At 35.0% G+C, this 21,774-nt stretch overlaps 1 protein-coding gene across 1 annotated transcript in view; it reads right to left on the reverse strand.

Annotated features, from left to right (window-relative positions):
• The window catches only part of LOC134528927 (uncharacterized), a 79,066-nt gene that overhangs the window by 26,562 nt on the left and 30,730 nt on the right, over positions 1 to 21,774 (reverse strand). The gene's annotated exons all lie outside the window — the stretch shown is intronic.

The following is a 21,774-nucleotide window of genomic DNA, read 5'->3' on the forward strand; positions in this document are numbered from 1 at the left end:
TCACTAATATAATTGTACATACAAAAAATTTGAAACCCAACTGATTTCAATGATATACGGATACTGCCCATATCAAATAAAAGAGTAATTCCTGCCATTTACAAACTATATACTTTTAAATGTATTTATTTACAGCTAAAAGTTCACCTTAAAAAATCATATTTGGCAGTGAAAAACAATCTGAGTTTCGCACTGATGACAGGACATACATGCTCAGAATGTCTAAAGCTCTTGACACAGAATGTTACTCTGTTCCATGGGCGTACCCAGGGGGGGGGGGGGGTGTTGGGGGTTGAACACCCCCCCCCCCCCCCGAAATATGTTAATTTTTGTCAGGCATGTCGCAAACAAAAATGGAAATAAAATCGGTTGTATGCATGATTTACTACATCTATTTTTAGTTTTGATAGATCGAGACATCATGTGTACAGAACACGTCGAGAGAATCGATATTCCTCGACTCCTCCTTATCTAATATGTAGTTTATGGTTCCTCCCTCACTGGGTAGGTAACGTTAAGTATTGATATTTGTGCATACTGCTTGGACACAGGTTGGCGGATGGCGTTGTTTCTGTGTTGTGTAGTGTTAACGTAAACGAATTGATGCCAAAGAGGGTCTACTCCCACGAGGTTTGCATGTCATTTAATACAATATTTAGTATTATTGTGAGTAACTTGTGAATTTTTCAGTTGTGGTGTTTAGTGAAAATAAATAGTCTTTCTGCATACTTAACTCATAAACTGGGGGCAATGTCGGTTCATACTTAAAATATTTTAATTGTATAATAATGTTTTAGAGTGTAGACTTTCTGGTTAGTGGTTACATGGTCATTATCAAAACTATTTCAAAATTATTTCTGTATTTAAACGTATGTAACCAAAAACAATTCTTATTAAAATGTATTCACTTATGGCGCCAGCTAATATTTGCTATAAAAATGTTTAGGATGGAACGTTACTGCATTGGATGTGATTCGATTGGTTTGCGTACCTATTTCATTTCTATTCTTTGCTGCGTTTTTTGGTTATGATTTTTTGATTTTTGAGATTTAACTTTCCAATACAATATATAAGAGAACAATATACAGTAAAGCATCAATATAGAAAACTTCAGTACAAAGAATACTTCACTATTAAGAACAAACCATTTGGTTGTTTTAAAAATAAGTCGATGGGATTTAAGGAGGTTGAAGACTTATTTGAGAAACTCTATGGGCGAGACGAGATTGACTGGACTAGCACTTCTTTCTGTGCACCGCAGTATACAGGTGAAAACAGAAGAAGTTGTCTCGAGGTTTCTGAAAATGCCCAGGCGCATTTATGTATCAACTTGATTTGTATTTTGTTTCTGCAAATAATTGATCACATTTGCTGTCTTATATATTTTTATTATCTGATTGAGCATATTTCTAAATAGTTCAGTAATTATTGTATACAATAATTGAAATTATTACGACTGTAATTTGTAATTCCTACTTAACATTAACATGTTATCTTTTGTGTGTATGTTTTAAATGTAAAAAAAAATTATTTGATGTTTTATTTTTGTAAGCTATAATTGTAACTTAATGAGGTAATGTCAAATGTGTCCTAAAATATTTTAATTTAACGTATTTATTTTGCTCATTTGTAAAGTTAGAGCTTTTTGAAAAGCAATTAACCTCAAGCTTAACTTGTTATGCATAAATATAACATTGTAGTAAAAAAACACACTTTCGTTGTTGTCAATACTTTTATTATATCTGTATTAGTTGGCTAAATCTCTGTTTACTGGTTCAGGTGCTGAACATAGTCATGTCAGTGTGTATGAAGGATATGCTGCACTGCACTGTAAAGTCTGTAAGAAACCATATTTCAATACATGCTTTATATATTTAAGAGAGCTAAAAAAAAATGAAATCAGGGTTGAGAGCAAGGCAAAGTGGTAAGCTAAAACGATACATAAATTGTGTATTGTAAATGAAACCAAATTTGAAAATAACTCTTCATATACCTAAAACAGTTTTCGTACGATAAAAAAAACCTTTTGTTCTTGAGTTAATTGACTGTATTATTTATCATAATTGTGACCAGTTCAGATAAAATACTATTACATAATCAGGAACTACAAATATGCAGGTGAGTTTTCATTTAACAAATTATGGGAAACCCCAACCCCCCCCCCCCCCGAAAAAATTTCTGGGTACGCCCATGCTCTGTTCTAACTAGAAATTCAGCTATTGTAGTGTCTGATTGTTCTTGGTAAATGCAATATCAAGAGAGCTTTAAGCAGTAAGTTGAGTCTACACGAATAATGGAGATTTGTAAGTAAACAAAAGGAACTGAACTGTTACATCCGGAGCTACTCAAGGCTATTAGAACCTTTACTTTTCTCCATATATATACACATATTGCAATTCCCATATAAAACATATTTTTAACAGTGTTCTGACGATTATAATTTTCTTATTTCACGTAGACCTAAAAACGTACCTGAAACAGTAAATCATATGATACGGCTAGAATAAAGTAATGAGTATAAATTAATTTTTATTTCTATCAGCTCAAAAAATATGCAATAAAATTTGAATGCCAAACGACAGTACTGCATTTCAGGCATATAAAGAGAGCACGAATTTAGGCGTTGTCTTCACGAGCAAAATATGTTGATCCAAGAATACTGTGCCTTTAAATTATTACAGAAAGCAAATATCATCGTTTAAAATAAACTTAAAAAATAAAATATATTAACTCTTAACATAAAGGTGAAGTTTTGATTTCGTTGTATTGTCTCATTTTAATCATTACACTGGTCTATTTGTTCGCCACAAGTAGAAAACTAAACAAAGAATTCAAAAAGTTCAGAATGCATTTATTCGTTTTTATTACAACTTAAAGAGAGAGAGATACAACGTAAAAGGTTTTAACACACACGAACTGGCAATATTGCGCGCTCTTGTTTCTTTTTGTGCTAGCAAAAACTTTCAAGGCAAAGAAATTGTCATTCAAAATTTCCCACTAGTTAAACAACCTAAAAAGGCAACACATGTATGAAACTGGCCATTAAAGTTATTTACAAGATGTGTTAATGACTTAAACTAAATAAAAAAGTATTGGCTACTAGAAAATTAAAATTTTTGGAAAAAAATTCCTAAGTATGAAAAACATTTTTTAAATTTATAATCTGTGAAATGAAGTATGTTCACGTAGATTGTAGTTTCTAATAGAAAAATTAGGAAAGAAAGATTCATTGTGAAATGCACATTTATCTATTTCTGTAGCTTTAAGGTATCCTATCAGAATAGCCCATCTTGTGCTGTCCTTGTAAAATGCTGGACTTGCAGACTGGCAGATTTTTGTATACAACCTTTGCTCAGCATTAAGACACAGTCTCTCAAAGTCATTTTGTTACTGAAAAAATAATTATAATACCTGTATTTTGATAATCACTTTGTTACCCTATTTGAAAATAACCTAATGTATAAGAGAATGAAAAAAAAAATTTAAATACAAAGAAATCGATGAAAACAGTGTATGTAGTACCTTTTGAAAGATAACAGGAAGCATTAAAAAAATATTAATAGACCTGAAAAATAGAACTACCTCTACCAAAAACAATTTTCGTAAAATATAACTGCAATCCAATTTAAGAGATTTTGGAAATAAACTTTTTTGAAAATAGAGTAACCTCTAGAAATAATACGGTTCAAACTGCTCTATGTCAAAATAAGTGTTCAGAAGGATGGAAAGATACATTAATTTACTTTTTCCTTCGCCAATTTCTGTGATATTAGCCAAACAATTGTTTTGTTATCTTTAAAAATGTATTGAAATTTTTGCCTTGACTGGTTGGCAGACACTGCCTAGCACATTTCTTACACATTCTGCAGTATTTGCGAAATTAATAAAACTATAAAACATTTGTATGACAAAAGACGTGATATATGTGCTTCTTTTTATTATTAAAAACATAACTCACCATCCTATATGAGTCAGAGTCTTTGTAGTTCTTACACAGAAAATATGTTATGTACTTTTACAATATATTTTTTTGGAAACCAGTTCCCAAGAAATTCTACAAGGAATAAATTTTTACACCTCTTTGTTTTGGTTATTTTAGCATAATTATATAAAACCCATTTTAGAAAACAATACTGAATATTTCTTGTCGCACATTCGAAAACTAACATATAATTTTAAATTTTGTTTTATGTTTCATTCAACGCTTATTTTCTTCACAATGTAAAAGATTAAAAGATAATCTAATATTCAACAATTGACTTAGTTTGGTTTTATTATGCTTATTAATGTGCGTAGTTATTACTGGAAAACTATTCAGGAAACGGTTTACAAATAACTTTAATTGCTGGATGTACTGGGACAACAAAAAACATTACTATCTGAATCCAGTATTACTGCGAACATTTTTTTTTTAGCAATATGGTACTTTTTATTTGAATGAAATTTTTTTAAAATATCTTTAATTTGCATGATTATTTAAGTTCCTTTAACAAAAAATAATACAATGCAACGAAAGTGTGGTTATTTGTTATATAACAACATTCAGTAGAGAATTTGTGAGCTTGGCATGTGTTGGCCGGGCGCCACATCGCGGCCGCGTCGCTTCTTCCGCTTCTCCCGCGACGGAGTGGCTGGCGGAAGTGAACACTGGGCAGTCTCTCCATAAAATAAGTGCATAAAACTCTGTTCCCCCGCTACGGGATGGCTGGGGCAAGTGAACACTAGGCATAGTCTCCATAAAGGGAGTGCATAAAGCTCTGTTATCCCTCGATGGGGTGGCTGGGGCAAGCGGATACTGGGCAGCCTCTCCCAGAAGATAGTGCATAAAGCTCACTACTACTGCAACGGGGTGGCTGGGGCAAGTGAACACTAGGCAGCCTCTCCCAGAAGATAGTGCATAAAGCTCACTGCTACTGCAACGGGGTGACTGGGGCAAGTGAACAATAGGCAGCCTCTCCCAGAAGATAGTGCATAAAGCTCACTGCTACTGCAAAGGGGAGGCTGGGGCAAGCGAACACTCGGCAACCTCTCCACAGAGGGAGTGCATAAAACTCTGTTCTCCCACTTAGGGATGGCTGGGGCAAGTGAACACTAGGCAGTCTCCATGAAGTGAGTGCATAAAGCTCTGTTCTCCTACGAAGGAGGGGGGGAGGGGGGGCTGGGGCAAGCAAACACTGAGCAGCCTCTCCATATAATGAGTGAATAAAGCTCTGTTCTCCCATGGTAGGGTGATTGGGGCAAGGGAACAAACACTGGCAGCCTCTCAACAAAGAAAGTGCATAAAGCTCTGTTCTCCCACGAAGGGGTGGCTGGGGCTAGCGAACACTGGACAGCCTCTCCACATAGGGAATGCCTAAAGCTTTGTTCTCATGCGACGGTTTGGCTGGAGCAAGTGAACACTGGGCATCGTGGCTGCATGGCCAATTTGCGCCATTGAGAAAATGTTTTTTGGGGATTTCAATCACTTTTGGGGAGGGGAATTAAAATAAACAAATAAACACAAAATTTTAAATGTTCATCTTGTTAACATTAATTTCTCCTAAAGTGCAATATTTCGTTTAGTATTTTAGTTTATTATTTGCATTAAAAAATGATTTTTCTCAACTAGTTTAATCAATTTTCTTGTTAAGGAACCCCATAACCACGTGCTTTGATACTATCAAATTCTAAGTGTTAGGTGAGTAATTATTTTTTTTTTGTTTGGAGGGGGCAACAAGTATTGGTTTAAGGGGGTGTGTGCACCCCTGTTTCGCTGTACCTTGCTCTATAAGATCCTATTGGAGCTTCATTTATTATTTTTTAGTTAATATTTTTTTAATTAACTTATTTTTAATTAATAATTTTAAATTGATGATAGCTGTTTAGAAAACTGTTTCCGTGTAATTCAATAATATATTTTTATTATTATATTTATTAAATAATAGTATTTTCTTAGTGTTTATTTATTTTAACTGTGTTTATTTTGTATTTTTTGTGTCCGATAGCTTGGCTATCCGCTTCTGCCCTTCGTAAATCTTTTGTCCCTCGTTTTCATTCTATGCTTTTTTTGTCTATGTATATGTATTGATGTGTTTACATTATAAAAAAGATTTATTGAAAGTAGATAGGTAATGGGAATTCTGGCACAATGTTATTATTAGGAGACTACGGTTTGGTGGCTTATTCAGTTGTGCCTTACCATTTGGAAAAATTCGCCCATGTTCAGGTGTATCCGCTGCTCGTTGACTTTGATGAGGATTTCAGCGCTCAATTTTGACAACGCCACATCTGCCATCTTGGAAGCCACAAGTTTTAAATATCCATGTTTATATTTATTTAGCTAGAAATGGGGAACAAATTCCAAACTTCATTTAAATACAATACATTTGCCTACAAGCACCAAAAACAGCTGTTCAGCAACCAATTGCGTTAATGCGTGTACATGATTCTATACCTAATACAGTGCTTGGTCAGGTAAATGAGAATGGATTCCACTTGGCTAAATCTGCATTTCGTATAACGTTGAAAGACTACTATTATCTAAATATAATTAGTGAGTCCAGAGACATTTGTATTTTTCTTGATGATATCAAGCAGAACATAATCAATCAGCTTACATATGAAGAAACAACGTTAGGATCTTTTAAATATAACTTTTGGTAAGACTACGTATATGGCAAACCATATTTTTTCATAGACAAAGTGTAGAAATGTGCACTCAAGCCAGCGAATACTCCCATTTATCATTCCAATGATGTGAAGCAGTCTGTTAAACACAATATCGAGAAACTCTGTCGGGAAGAAAAATACTGTTAGGTTAAGAATCTTGATGGTCTTTGTCTTCAGTAAACCGACTAGAGCTAAGAATTATTCAATTATAGCCAATCCAGAACTAAATGTTTATTAGATTGCTAACTTTAGCAAGTGTTCCTGTAATAGTGTAGGATCTATGTGATATTTTTTGTTTGTACTTTTTTGTTTTATTACTTTAACCTGTTACTTTTATGGTAAATTGAAGTGATATTAATTAAATTTGTATTTTTTGCATTGACCAATGACTGATCCGAGGAATGATATCCGTCAATAAATTATAACATTAATGAAAAAGTTTTTTGATGAATTTTGGAAATTTTCCAAAATTTCTAAGTCAGATATTATGGATTTCAAAATTGGTGGCCAATATGTCATCATCGGCATACTGGAACGCTGGTATAGTAGAAACCTAAGCTGCTTTTACGACTTTCCACCACATTTTATTAAATAAGAATTTTTTACCTAAAATTATATCTTTTAATCGAGCAAGGATCGAACCAAGTACTGTAATCGATCAAATCAATAAATTAATTAATTGCTGATTTTTCGATGAATTTTAGACTTGTTCCCAAATTTAAAGCGTAATAAATACAGATTTCCAAGATGGTGGCCAAGACTGCCGACAATATGGTGGGTGCCCTGGTACTAAATAATAACTGCACTCTAGCAGGTGAACATTAAAATAACATGACAGAAGTGCCCTCTAAAAGACGAAAACAATATGTCAGATCCAAGATGGCGGCCACAAGCAGACGAAAACAAGATGGCGGTCGTGATGTCATAATACCTGGCTAAATATCTGTGGTGGGAGGTCTGTCATTGACTTCGTGGAGAAAGGATCCATCTCCATTTTTTGCTCTCTCCGAGTTCAAACAGAGGACTCCATGGCATAACATTGTGTTTAAATTAATATTTTATTGAAATTATATTTCATTTATTTTTTATAAAATTAAAATTTTTTCCTGATTTTCTAGCCAAAAAATTACGGATTTTTGAGATGGCAGACATTGTGTCATAATTTTAAAATTACGGTAGTTTTTTTATTAAAATTTCAATAATTAATTTTTTTATTAATTTTTTTGTTTTCCCTCATTTTAAGCATTAAAAATATGGAATTTTTTTAATGGTGGCAATAACCTTGATTGCAACAGCAGGGGTCGAAAATGGTCACTTAACTCACTTACAGTCACTTATTTTGCATCAATCACTTTTTTGTCACTTTTTTTAAAACAGTCACTTAATTTACTTTTTTTTTTCGATATTGGTGCCCAAAATTTGCATTTCCGTTTATGAAAGTGACATTAATTAAATGCTTGAATTTGTGTTTTTGACCGTAATCAAGGTATTTGCCATTTGCCATAACACGGATTGTGTCGAGACCGTTTTTTACATGCGTAAAAGCGTAAACAACTACTGAAGTCGAACTATCCATTAATCGATTCGCCCTACAGTATCGATCGGCTGACGTGATGGCAGATAACCTATGTTCGCGCCAGTGTGTTCTGTAGTTAGTCTGATTACGGTCTTAAGTTAGTTTTGTCCTTAGGGGCCTTGGCTAGCGATATTACTTGTGTCATGCTATACTATTATTTGAGATAAACAAGTAACCGGAAAATAATATCGTAGTATTTTGATGTTTTCTTGTGTGGTGAAGATGGGAAAGTGTCGTTTTCATAGCGAGTGGCTAGAGAGGCGCGATGATAATGGATATATCATTAACGAGTGGGCAAAAAAATGTAACGATACTGATGTTTGCTGTGTCACAATCAAAATATCAACCAAAGGGTATCAAGCACTATCTCAGCATGCTACTTGCGAGCGACATAAGAGTGAATGTCGGAATAAGTTGGCTCCTAGTCAGCTAAAATTCACGGTCGTTCGACCTTCATGTTCAGCTTCCACATCAAGTGAAGTGTCCTCAGAAAACCATGTTAAATGTCTTTAAGATATGCAGGAAATTGGATTGGCCCAGGCCATGTTGGAAGGTGTTAACAGTCAGAAAAGAAGCTGCAGAGAAGAAGCTTGAGGTTGATAATGTACAACACTCAGTGGAGAAAAGGAAATCTAAAATTATTTCTGACTATTTTTCAAAATACTCAAAAAATTAGATGTTTTGTGTTGATGGAGTGTTCTGACATAAGTTTGCTGATGTTGAAATGTTCTTAAATTGGACTAGATATAGTTTTGTAGTAGGCCTATGGTGTCTTCTTAATTAATATAATTCTTAGTTCATTTTAGACAATATGAAAATGTTAATCTTGGCAGAATTTTCATGGAAACCACTTTTAAGTCAACAGTTTACACAGTTGACTTCTCTTTCACCATCTTAGGTATGTGAATAATTTGTTTCTTTTAATTTTGTGCTACTGGTGCATAATTTGTAACTTGTGTGTTTTTAAATAGTTAATAGAATAACTGTCAGTATTTTATTAGATCAATATATAACCTAACATTTTATTTTACTACAATCAGAATTTTTTATAACATTTATTTCAGTTATATTTCAGGTCACCTTTTTAGTCACTTATTTTCCTGGAGATCACTTTTTTCTCACTTTTTCTATCACAAAGGTCACTTTTCTCACTTTTTTCCAGTGAATAAAGCACTTTGAGGCCTGCAACAGTGATGTCATAATTCAATATGGCGGGTACGACATCCTAATGGTCAAGGTCATGACCTCGGCGGCTTAGTGCGGCTTGCTCATGATGAATTTAAGCTGTTTAGGGGGATTTTTAAGGCGTTGATATTTTTGAGGACTAAAACGGAAATTTTTCCCTCTAAACGGGGAAATTTTGGTTTTCTTATTTTTTTAAATTTATTGGAGATTTTTCTCCTGAAAACTGGAAATTTTGGTGGATTTTGTCCTATTTTCGGCAAATTTTGAGAACTTTTAAGTATTTTTGGCAAATTTTGAAGGTTAAGGTCAAGGAAAGGTTAATGTCATACAAGATGGCGGACCGGCGCCTTGCTTCTCACTTCTACTCCTGTCCTCGGAGGTACCAATGTATACTACTGATCTATTGAATAAATTATCACATGGTACCTCCTAAACGTTCAAAAGGACGAGTGTTCCGTTTCCTTCAAAATTTTCGTTTTGGACACATCACAAATTTTATTGGGGATGATTTTTTTTCCGGATATTTTGTAGTCTATACGGTTTTATTGCTTTCGAGACATATGTGCGCGTCCTGAAAAATATCTAATTAAATTTGAGAAATGATTTCTAAGCAATTTTTATTAAAGTAATTAAATGGCAACGTAAAATACGTGACTATAAAAATAATAATGTATTTTTATGATCAAAAAGCGTTTTCACAGCAGTTTACTAGTTGGAAATACAATCAGTATTTTTTTTCGAATAAAATAAATATTTGTATAGTAAAAAAAGTTAGCTAAAACAGTTTAAAATATCAATATTGTGTGAAAAGCGTTTTAACTTTTGATTTTGATTTAATCAAATCTTTGAAGTGTGGTTGTAGTTCTCTTAAATTCAGCGAATACTTTATGGTGTTATAATGCCTTTTAAAAAATTTAGTTTCTTAGATAGGACACCTATTAGCTGTATCAAAAAAGTCTTAGCTTTCAATGGCGTCAGCCTGCGACAGTATATTTGCTTGGTTGGAAAGTGACTCTTGGTTCCATATTCCATTAGTTGTCATTCAAATATTCCATAATATTTTGTTTTTGACAAAAGTTTCGTTCAAAAATTAACATAGGTGTGACTACAAGGTGGTCCGGGAATGCACAAGACCTTCCATTAGACCTGACAGGGGACGATCTGCTTTTTACGTAGAGTGATGATAGAAGTAGAGCATGGGTTATGTTGCGTAATAACGTGCCTACAATCACGTGACACAGCCGTTGACAGTATCAAGCATTCTTGCAGGAAAAGTAAATGGCAAGAAACTGTTAATTTAATTAAATTAATTCAATGGTTGTCGTTTGGGTCTCGAGAATAGGATTAACCATTGCCTAAACTGTAGTCATGGCTATGTTATTAATCAATACTAATAGTGATGAATTTATTTAAATTGGCTGCACGGCTGTTTTATCAACTACATACGCATAACACGCAACGCTGACAGTCCTGTCCGTTATTTTCAGGCGAACTTTGCTCGAAATAGTCGTCAAGCAAGTTCGCGACACGCCAATGTGCAGTTAATGCTCACCCACATGGGGTCAAGCAGGAAATGCATTTTTAATTCGCAACTAAGCGTCTCCGTTATCTAAGCCACTGCAGCAATGTAGCGTCAAGATCAACTCGGTTCACAGGCGTGGAACTCGCGTGACCTTGAATGCTCGTCTACATCGTGGCGTGGCAAGATAAGCTCAAAATGCACAATCGACTAACCCGTGAACTACTGACATTGTTTATTCTGCATTAAACTTGCGCCGTGCTCTCTTGTGAAATAAGTCTGACTTCCTGCAAGTGTCTGCTCACTCTTCATTCATGGCCACTGCAAAACATTTCATGTCGCTGGAAGAATCATTTCCCCTAGCACAACACTCATATCTTCACCAACTTCCAAAGATCTGGAGTTTAGACTTACAGAGTAGTTTAGAAATAACATAATCTTTTAAATAGGTTAGGTGCCTTGCTACTGTTTAAAAGCATTAAAACAGGATGTATTGTAACACATGTTACATATACATAGTAGCTAAGAGTTCCTGTAAAAAGCGAAATTGAATAAACCACTCGAGTTCTTTAAATCTTATTCTAAACGAAATTTTTAAACTATAAAAACACACAAAAAAAATATATTGGATAGTGATTTGTATAAAGAATTTCGTAAAAGAAATTCATGGCACGTCGATATCAAAAGTTGCATCGAGGCTGCAAGTCGGTAAATTACGCGTAGCGAAGTGGTATCAAACCCGTTTTTTCCTGATGCTACCAATTTGATGTGGGTTGCACGCTCCTGAACAGCTCAGATAGTCTTCACTCATTTAAATCTAAAACTTTTAGTTTTCACGAAAAGGCTAAAATCAAATAAATTTAGACATATTTTTTATCTGTTCATAATTATTAAAAATCACAATACAAAAACACGATAGTAATCTGTGACAAACTCTATTTTTGCACTGTAAGTTATTACCACTACTTACCGTTACATTAAACTAAATACTTACTTAAACATACCACAGTCTAGTAATTATTTCATCGCACATAGTTTTCGGTAATTTTTATAAAATATATATTATTTTCAAAGAAAAATAAAAATTCTATAATTTGTTTTAGAGAAATTTGTAGTTACAAATTGTACTCCAAATTAAAAAAAAATGTTAAAAATAAGTAGTAAGTATACTTCCAGGTTCATATTATTTTATTGTATCATTGTTTACTTTTGACAAAAATTATGTGAAAACAAACAAATAATATAGATTATATTAATCACAGAATTTTTTTTAAATACAAACTATCTTTCATTCATTGGCCTCTTCTAAATATCTTATATATATTTATATATATATGCAATTATTTATTTATTCTAGTTTATACATATAGCCTACTTATATTTAGATATTTAGATAAAGAGTAGGCCAAAGTAAATTCTCCATTCAATTGGGTAACTAAATAGATTTACAAACATGGCTTCTCAGATTCAGAGTTATATAACTAATAACTAACGCTAACAACATTTCTGCATTGGACTTTGGCGCTTAAAAACTACAATAACCTGAATAATTTTATGTCTAAAAGTTTAAACAAAAATTATGGACCATTTTAAGTCATTTACGTTGTAAATGTAACATACGTTTGGTCAATTTGTTTCATTAAATTTTGTTGATTTTCCAAATAATTTATAAGACCATTTTCCATGTAAATATTTTTTTATAATAACATTTGTAATCTGTGTCTATTTAAGTGTACGTACGTATTAATGTATGTTTTCCCGCCTGTATGATATAGATAAAATTTCAGAATAAGGTATTTCAAATATTTTGAACTTCGTAGATTTGTTTAGTTGTTTTGTTTTTTAAGATACGTTAGTACATTACAAAGGCTTAAATTAAACCATTACACAAACAACCCCGAAAATGTGCATCACATTTAAAGAAAACATTTCTGCAGAAAATATTTTTTTATTTTATTTCGTTCTAAGATGAAATTTTTTAAAAGTGTGCACGGATTTTGACAAACCATGTTAGCAAATTCCTTTTATTTAACAAGTAGAATCAAACTTTTGAAATGGCATTTTTAAAATTTTATCTATTAAGAAATCTTTAGAAGCTTATCAGTTGAAAACAATACCATAAATTTAATAATATAAAATACCTCCTTATATATATATATAATAAAAAATTATACCTACTGCAAAATTTTTCAGATTTCCGATTGGTTAGATATAGATATAACAAGAAACATTGTAGAGTCAAGTGACTAAAAACCAAGTAAAAACTTCGCAAGAAATTAAAAGGAGGAAAACTTTCCTTTGCCTCAAGTCGCGAATGTGCATCCAGCCTAAGGCCGGAATTACAATAGCCCGTCGCGTCCGACTGTCATCCCAGATTCCGTCAGCCACCGTCATCCGCTGGTTCACCAGAATTTTTTTTTTTCATTTCAACGCTGCCAAAAGTTTAGAAAATGTTAACTTTGTAGGAAAGTTCTCTTTTAGATTAGTTTAACAATAAAATAAGTTGTGCATTACAACTCATGAAATGAATTTTATTTTCACTTTAGAATTTTTTTTTAACAGTTACTATGCGTAATTAATTACACTTCTGTGACTCGTGTTAAGAAAAAACACCTTTTATATGTGTTCAAACGTAAGATAAAAAATAATAATGAAAGCAGCGAAACAATTAAACAAACTTCTCAACCTTTTAACAAGTTAAGATTTGACATGCAAAAACCTTGCAGACGTTTGGAGGTTATAATGCCATCCGTTCATCAATCAAACGTATGAAGTTACCATTTTTCTGATTGGTGACAGTTTACATTTTACGGGCCATCTTATTGGCTGCATGTCACGAGATTGACGAACGGATGACGGGAGGGTGGAGGCGACGAACTATTGTAATTCCGGCTTAAAAGTCTGATAACCTCATTGCTTTTCACAGAAGCAAAATGGTAATATAATCACTCACAGATTTGTATCCCGTATATCCTCAACATATAGTGCAAGGTGTCCAGCTGTACGATGAAATTTTACATCGACCTCTTGCAAAGAGGAGGAAGGGGTTTTAAAAGAAAAAAAAATCCCAAAATGTTTATTGCTACCTTCATGTATGTATGGATTTATAAATAAATTTTCCCATAGGCAAATAAATTTTAATGACTTTCTGTTTTCAGCAGTTCAATTTCAACAAAATTTCATTTATTTTCTGCACAAAACCTATGTCGATATTTGTGTCTGACATCAATCAGTATATGACAGTGTTACCCTACAGTTTCGTTCGGCATTCTTAGTAGTGTGTATAAAAAAAAGTAATGTAACTTATTTAAGGTAAAACATTATTTAGTATTTAGTAAGAAACATTCGAATAAAATATTTTATTAGATTGTGGTTGAAGAAAATGGCTATCACGTTGACCAGAATGTTTGCATATTCACAGAATTGGTGACAGGGATTTCCTTTCCTTTTAAGTATCTTGTCTATTAGTATTTCTCTGCATAACTATGAATTGAGTTACTTAAGGAGGATTTGAAAGTTTTTGAAGTGAAACTTCTTTACTGAGAGGGTAATAATTTTCGAGCATTACAAAAACTCCGATCGCATGAAAGGAAATAGCTATGGGGTGGGGGAACCGGGAGAGGAGGGGAATAGTTAGGTAAATGGTGGGGAACCGATAGAGCAGATGGCAGGGAAAGGTAGAAATGACGCAGCATACTTTATCTCTTGCGCTCTCGCGCACTTTAATGTACGCGGTTGTTTCTTGGGGGTGGACGTCACGTTATCCCCACTCCGGGGCCTTTGGCGCGGTCGGTGATGGCTGGAGCAGCCTTGAGCTGGCTGCACGTGGTGGCGTGCGGCTCAGGTTGAACCCTGCAATGCTGCAAGGATAGGTGGATCACGGCGGTAGGGACCCGCAGTAGGTAATTATAGTATGTTCTGGGGCAGGGGTGAGGGGTCGGGATCCGGGGGATCCGCGGCGGCCATCTTGGAATACGTCACTTCCACCGGCAATCTTGGATGACGTCACTTCCGGCATACATCTTGGATGACGTCACTTACGACGTCCATATTGGATTACGTTACTTCCGGTGGCCATCCTGAATTTGACCTTGACTTTTGGCCTCGGCTGCCATCTTGGATTTGACCTTGACCTTTGGCCCCGGCGGCCATCATGCATTCCACCATTTTCTTTTCTAGAAAATTCCGCCATTTTCTTTTCTAGAACATTCCACCGAATTATGAAATCACGTCCACCATCTTGACAATCCTAAAATATGAACTTAGAAAATCGGGAAAAAAATTAAAAAAATTTAAAAAAATATATTAATAAAATTTTAATTTAAAATCTTGATGACTTCGTCATCCAGCTCCTAACTCCTGTGCGTTGCACTTTTCGAAACGATGCCATCTTCATCGAGCTCCCTACTCCAACCCATGCATTATAGTCTGCTGGAGCCAGCCATCTTGTTTAGTGGAGACCGCCAACTTGATTTAATCTAATGGATGTCGTCATCAGGTGTAGGTTTCTGTAGTATGTTAGTGTGTGTAAGGTCGAGTTTATATTTCCTACCAGTGTTGTTATGAACCTAATACCCCAAAAAATTCACAAATTTTGGTAAAAAAATAAAAAATCCACAAAATCCAGTTATTTTGTTGTTGTGACCACCATTTATTCTTAAAGACATAATTATTAATGATGTTTATATGTATAGTCTATGATATATGTTATCATGTATCAAAATAATCGTCTCATCGTTGCTGAAGCGATCGTTATGGTAATGATAATATTAAAAAATATTTAGTTGATTTAATTTTATTACTTAATACTACACCATTCAGGGCCAGAAAATTTTCAGAGTCCTCACTCTCAAACAATATTTTTATTGACGTATCTTCTAAGCAGTAACATGTTTGCGTACTCGTGTTAAAAAGCTGCATGAAAGCAGATATTTTAATGTTTGCGTATAGATTTTAATTTCTCAGAGACAAATTAAAATTGGATTACCTTGCGGAATGCAGGTGTTATGTTAAAATAATAAACAATTTTTAGGTAAAATCATATTTATTGAAATAAAGCCAGGCTTTACACGACATAAAATCCTCAAGAAAAGAAAAAAAAAACGATATAACCTAAACGGAAACTATGAACAAAAACGGAAAAGATATACAAAAAACGGACACTATACATCAAAAATGGAAACTATATACAACAAAGTCTCAGCGTTGCGGATGCGATGGTTATAGTAATAATACTTACTAATTTTTTCTTCCATCAAATTTAATTACTTACTACTTCATTGTCGTCACAGGAACCAGAAATTTTTCAGAGTCCTAACCCACATGTAAATGAGTATCTCTTCTAAGTAGGAACATGTTTGCGTACACGTGTTTAAAGAGCTGCACGGAAGCAGACATTTTAATGTTTGCTTATATATTTACATTTCTCTGTTATAAGCAGGAGCATGTTTGCGTACACGTGTTTACAGAGCTGCATGGAAGCAGATATTTTAAATGTTTGGGTATATATCCACACCCCTAAAATTTTTAATGAAAGAAAAAACACACTCAGCATTAATCGTTCACGAGAATATTATGCTACAAACAAAAATTACGTTTCACATTTGTACAGTATTATATGTTCCCCTATCTTCACAAGAGAGACCACATCCAACACATAACATTTTACGTTTCAACTTAATGTCTGATCGCTATAGTGTATGATGCAGTAACAACACTCACCTCAGCCATTACCTACTGTCGCTACGAGCATAGCCATTACCTACTGTCGCTACGAGATGCACTTCATATCGAATGAAAATAGTATTTTTTTTAAGTCGCGGATCCGGACCCCTCACCCCCAGTCCCAGAACACACTATAATTACCTACTACCCACCTGCGCCTGACGCCACCTTGACTTTAAGGAGTATTTGGGCTGAGGGAAAAACAACGGGGTTTGAGCTTAATGATGTGCACCGCGTCAAGGGCCATATTCAAAAGAAAATATTGTTAGTTCAATGCATTATTAATTTAATTGCTTGCGTAAATCAGTATTGTTAAACAGGGTTATGTGAGTATTGTTTTTACTGTGTAACTAAATATTTCTGCAGTTAAAAAGCCTTTCACGCCTTAGTTTGACATAGGTAATTATTTGTCACATTTTTTTATTTAATTAACTTAAACACACACCATATTATAGTTACGAGCCCACGAGTGTGTAAATATGTTAAGTTCTAAACTAAGAGGGGTGAATATTTCTCGATAGGAGTGTAGCTGTGGGTGACTGTGGCTCAACAAAGTAGCATTGAGCTAGGTCCTATTCGTATGCCATGTTGTCACTTTCACATGCCAGATACCTACCTCAAACTACACACGTCCATTTTGACAGTTAGTTAAGCTGCATAAAATACCTAAATATCGGCATGCTTTAAGTTTAAGAGTTATTTAAAATCAAACTTTGTTTTAAATCTATGGAAAATATTTTGGTATATTTTTTATTTAAAGAATCTACAATTTTTTATTCGTATGGAAAAAGAGTTATTTCATTTGATATCATTCCCGCGTCCTTACTATTCTCAACTATTATCTCTTGTTCTATTAAAAATATTGGTATTTTATCTCTATCTATAACTAATAATCAGAAGATGTTTCACTTATGTCGTGCATGGACTCCATGCACACATTTTTTTGTAAGAAAACGACTTTATAAACTCTTATTAGGTAAATGGCAAAGAAATACTGTAGTTACAATTTTTTATGAATTTTTTGAACACAAGATCTAGCATTTTATTTAAGCTCTCAATACTAAATTTGCTTGTTCACCTTTTGAGCTCCCATCTGGTAAATTGACTTATGTATCGTGTTAAGTTTTTTTTCTCAGTATGTCTTCTAGATTTCTTTGTTAGTGCCACTCAAAGATACAAGTTTATTTATTATAGAGCGTGAAGGTGTTACATATGGCAGCAGAGCATGTTTATCTGCTACATTTAGTGGCAGATTGCTTAGTTCGGTTCAGGCTCTCATAAGGGTTATTTAGGTGCATTGATCGTCCTTTAATCCTTATAAAACTAAGTTTATTTAACTATTTATAAAAATAAGTTTCATATTATATGTAAAAATAAATAAAAAACAAAAATGTTTGTAAGTCGCTGGCTGACATGTCGTTATAACTTTTGCGCCATGGTATTTATTTTAGTGGCAATTTACGAAGGTTCACAGTGATTTTGTAATTATATCTGTTTGTGACTCCCTCTTTTCAGTTCTTGTAACCTCTATAAGTTTTTGTTTTCCAGGTGTTGTCATACAAACCATAAGGGTGCTGCCATTTTGGCAGGATTACCAACCTACCTCTCCAACTTACGAGTTATTCCCCCAACACAAGTCTCAGTGCACTACATAACCCCCAGAGGTTGGCCGGCCTAAAGCGCTGACACATCCCTTCCCCTTCCACACCTTCTCCCTTCCCACAGCATTATCTCCAGAGACATGTCATCGAGGCCCAACCCAGTCCCCACGCCAGCCTACGAGTGAGGCAGCCCTCAGATGACCTTTGATGTCATGCGTCCTTCGCCGACAATGGCTTATTGTCGCGCGCTGTCAGCCAACACACCCTACCTTCCTTGGATGCAGTTACACGGCCAATGACCCATCACTCCCGTGAGATTAACCACATGCCATCCTTGTAACTTTGTCTGTTCATTAGTTAAGGTTTTCAAACAATCTAGATTTTCCGGAATTTCCTCAGTTCTGTCCCTGCACTCTATTTTTCTGAAACAGTACAACATACAATCTTTCGTTTGCCAAAATCCTGAACAAAATATCTTTTTTACAATTATTTTTTTTCCTTTTTGTGAGACACATAAGTTCCTGGATTTAACAAGCATAAATAACCTAAGTTTTAACTATGGGTGACCTTGTGCGATTATTCCCCCTCCTCAGATTCACTTTTTTCCCAGGGTGTGATGACTCACTGATTATTATAGCATAAAATTATTATCTAATATAATAAGTTTTTCATTAAGAGTATTTTAGTATTTAATCATTAATCCTAAAGTTAACACAGAGCATATTCCGACAGTTCTACCTGTCAGCCAAGTTTCATTTTCATTTGTACAATATCTATCCTAAGTATCATAATTAATCCAAAGAATATTCTGAAGGATGAGGTGGTGTATGAGTTGGCTCTTCTTGGGCAACCCTTCTACGGTGATGCCCAATCACTTAGAAAATGACTTATGGCTCCCTGTGAGGATCATATCTGGCCATCACTGAATAATTTGACACTGTACCCTTTAGAAGAATTTAACATTTCTTGTAGTAAATTCCACGATATCATCAGGTATACTAATAGTTTGGATGAAGAGACGAACAAAGCCAACATATCACGCACCCTTACACAACCTGCTCAAGTCACCACTAGGTTTACTAACCTAGTCATGTTATCTACCAAAAAATTTAATGAGGTTTACCAGAAATAAATTGATAAATGTCGACAGCGAATTCCTGGTCTCACTTATAGGTTGAGAGCCAAACTTGCCTCACTACAGCAGGCACCCCTCGAGTCTGCTGATCCGATTTACATTTCCCAAGGACAAATGGCTGGAACAAACACTACGTCTGTAACCAAACAAGGGAAACCACCCCCTGAAGTCTTGAAAACAGACCCAGAGTAACTGCAACCCCAAACCACCCCTACCACTATCTTGCCAGTATCGCTACCTCTTTCAACTTCACCTCTTCTGTAATTTCCCCCCCCCCCCCCAATTCCATAGCACCCTGTCATTCAATACTATCACACACCCACAGGCTGTTCCTCTCCGCAACCATCATGGTGCTGATATCCCACCCGGTCACCAAAGTAACCTATACCAGCCTCATTCTTGAGCTCATCTCTCACCCATTCCAGCCCTCCCTGCCCATGTATTTTCCCCTCACATCAGCATCTACCTTCAATCCCTACCATTAATTTTTAGTCAGCCTTCTCATTGATCCAAACTACACCTGAACTTCGCCCTTCCCCCTTGGCCTTTGGTCTGCAGATCTCCCCCATACCACAGGCCAAACAGCTCACCACTCCAGCTACTCTTCCACAGCCAGTGAACATACCGCCCAATTCTCGGCTAGACCTACAGCTTCCACAGGCCAGCCACTGCTAAACCCTGCCGTTTTTCTCTCACGAAAAAAAACCCTATACCTCACAGCCACTGAAAGTGGATCACACCCCTGTGGAAATTCACCTTCCAACACCAGCAGCGCAGTGACATGAGTATCAGTTCTATGGTAAATTTGCCCAACCAGTGGAAATATTATTGACAAGGTTCCTAAACAAATTGGGTTAGATCATAAAAAACTAGTCGAGTTCCTATGCCAGCTTCTCAAACTTCATCAAAAAGGGAACATTCCAGACAGACAGCTGTTGGAAATAATTTTTCCCTGCACCCAGTCGCCAGTTAGTGAGTGCACCTCCCTGGCTATTGAAGGTAACCTTTCATTTGAAGAATACCACAACGATATTCTAAATTACTTCATCCCATTGTGTATGCTGACAGATATCTGATTATAGTGGTACAACCAACTCCAGCAAAGAAATGAAGCCCTGCCCCACTAAATATCTGATTTAAAGGAAGCAGCCCAGGTTCTTAGATTAGGAGTATCTGAAGCAGAGATTGTTACAAATACGGTAGATTGAATGAACCCACCTGAACTTTCGCTCTGTGTTCCAAGCTCGCCCTGTCAATTTCGCATAGCTGGATAGATTGTATAGCAATGCCACAAACATTGAATTCACTGATTAGCAGTGGAACCAATCTGCATCCCTAACAAGCATCCAGGGAAGCCCAAAGGAAACTACTAATATTTATAAAGCAAACCATTACAATCGCAGTGATTCACAGATGAAGTTTAATCATTCACAGAACCAAATACCATTCTGCCATTTTGCAGGAAACAAGGACACACTATCGAGCAGTGTCACTCGAAACACAGAAACCAAAATTACCACTACAATAAAATCCCAAAAAACATTCACAAGGTTGCCTGAAAGGTATTTTTCTGGGCCAGCCAAACAAAGTACGCAAGTAAACCACTCATTTGATTTTGCATCCACCCTAACAGTTCAGAAACTGCAAAATTACAACATAATTCTTGGTAAACAGAGAAAATTAGAGAGTCATAGTTTTTCTGGAAGATCCAAAAAGAGCAAACCAAAAATTTCTCAAATTTTCAAAAAGGTTTCAATGGTCCAAGTTCATGAAATCAACACTAATTTGAGACCAACAAAAATGCTTCAACCACTTGCTTTATTGCATAACTTATATTTGTCCAAAAATCCCAGGTAAAAAGCATGTCACAATATGTTTTATAAATTTCGTACTGCTCTGCCTTATATCAGCACATTGATTAGTAAACAACAAATTACAGGGTTGATCAACACTGGCTCTGTCTGTAGATTTATTTCAGGGAATTGTTTCCTGGAATTACAGAGAAAAAATAATAATTCAGAAAACCAAACCAACAAGTATACGATGTCTCATCTTGTGGAGCAACCTTTGAGAATTAGTACAACAGCTATTATAAAGGTTAAGATTTATTTTTTCTTTCATGTTTCCATTCCTAGTGTCCAATGATTTAGCTACTGACCTTATCTTTGGGTCAGATTTTATTGCCAAAACTGGCTTGGATTGATCTCCAAACCGGAAGTTTAACTTTAAAAAATAATAAACAAATTGTAATTCCTTTCATAGCATGTGAATCAAAAGGCCACACTAATGTTAACATGGTAGAGGCCAGTGCTGAGGATGGAAAGGCTTTATACTTGAACCATCTCAGCCCAGATCCGAAAAATGCAGTTGAAAACTTGTCATAACC

Source organism: Bacillus rossius, chromosome 2 (assembly GCF_032445375.1).
Source record: "Bacillus rossius redtenbacheri isolate Brsri chromosome 2, Brsri_v3, whole genome shotgun sequence".
NCBI lineage: Eukaryota > Metazoa > Arthropoda > Insecta > Phasmatodea > Bacillidae > Bacillus > Bacillus rossius.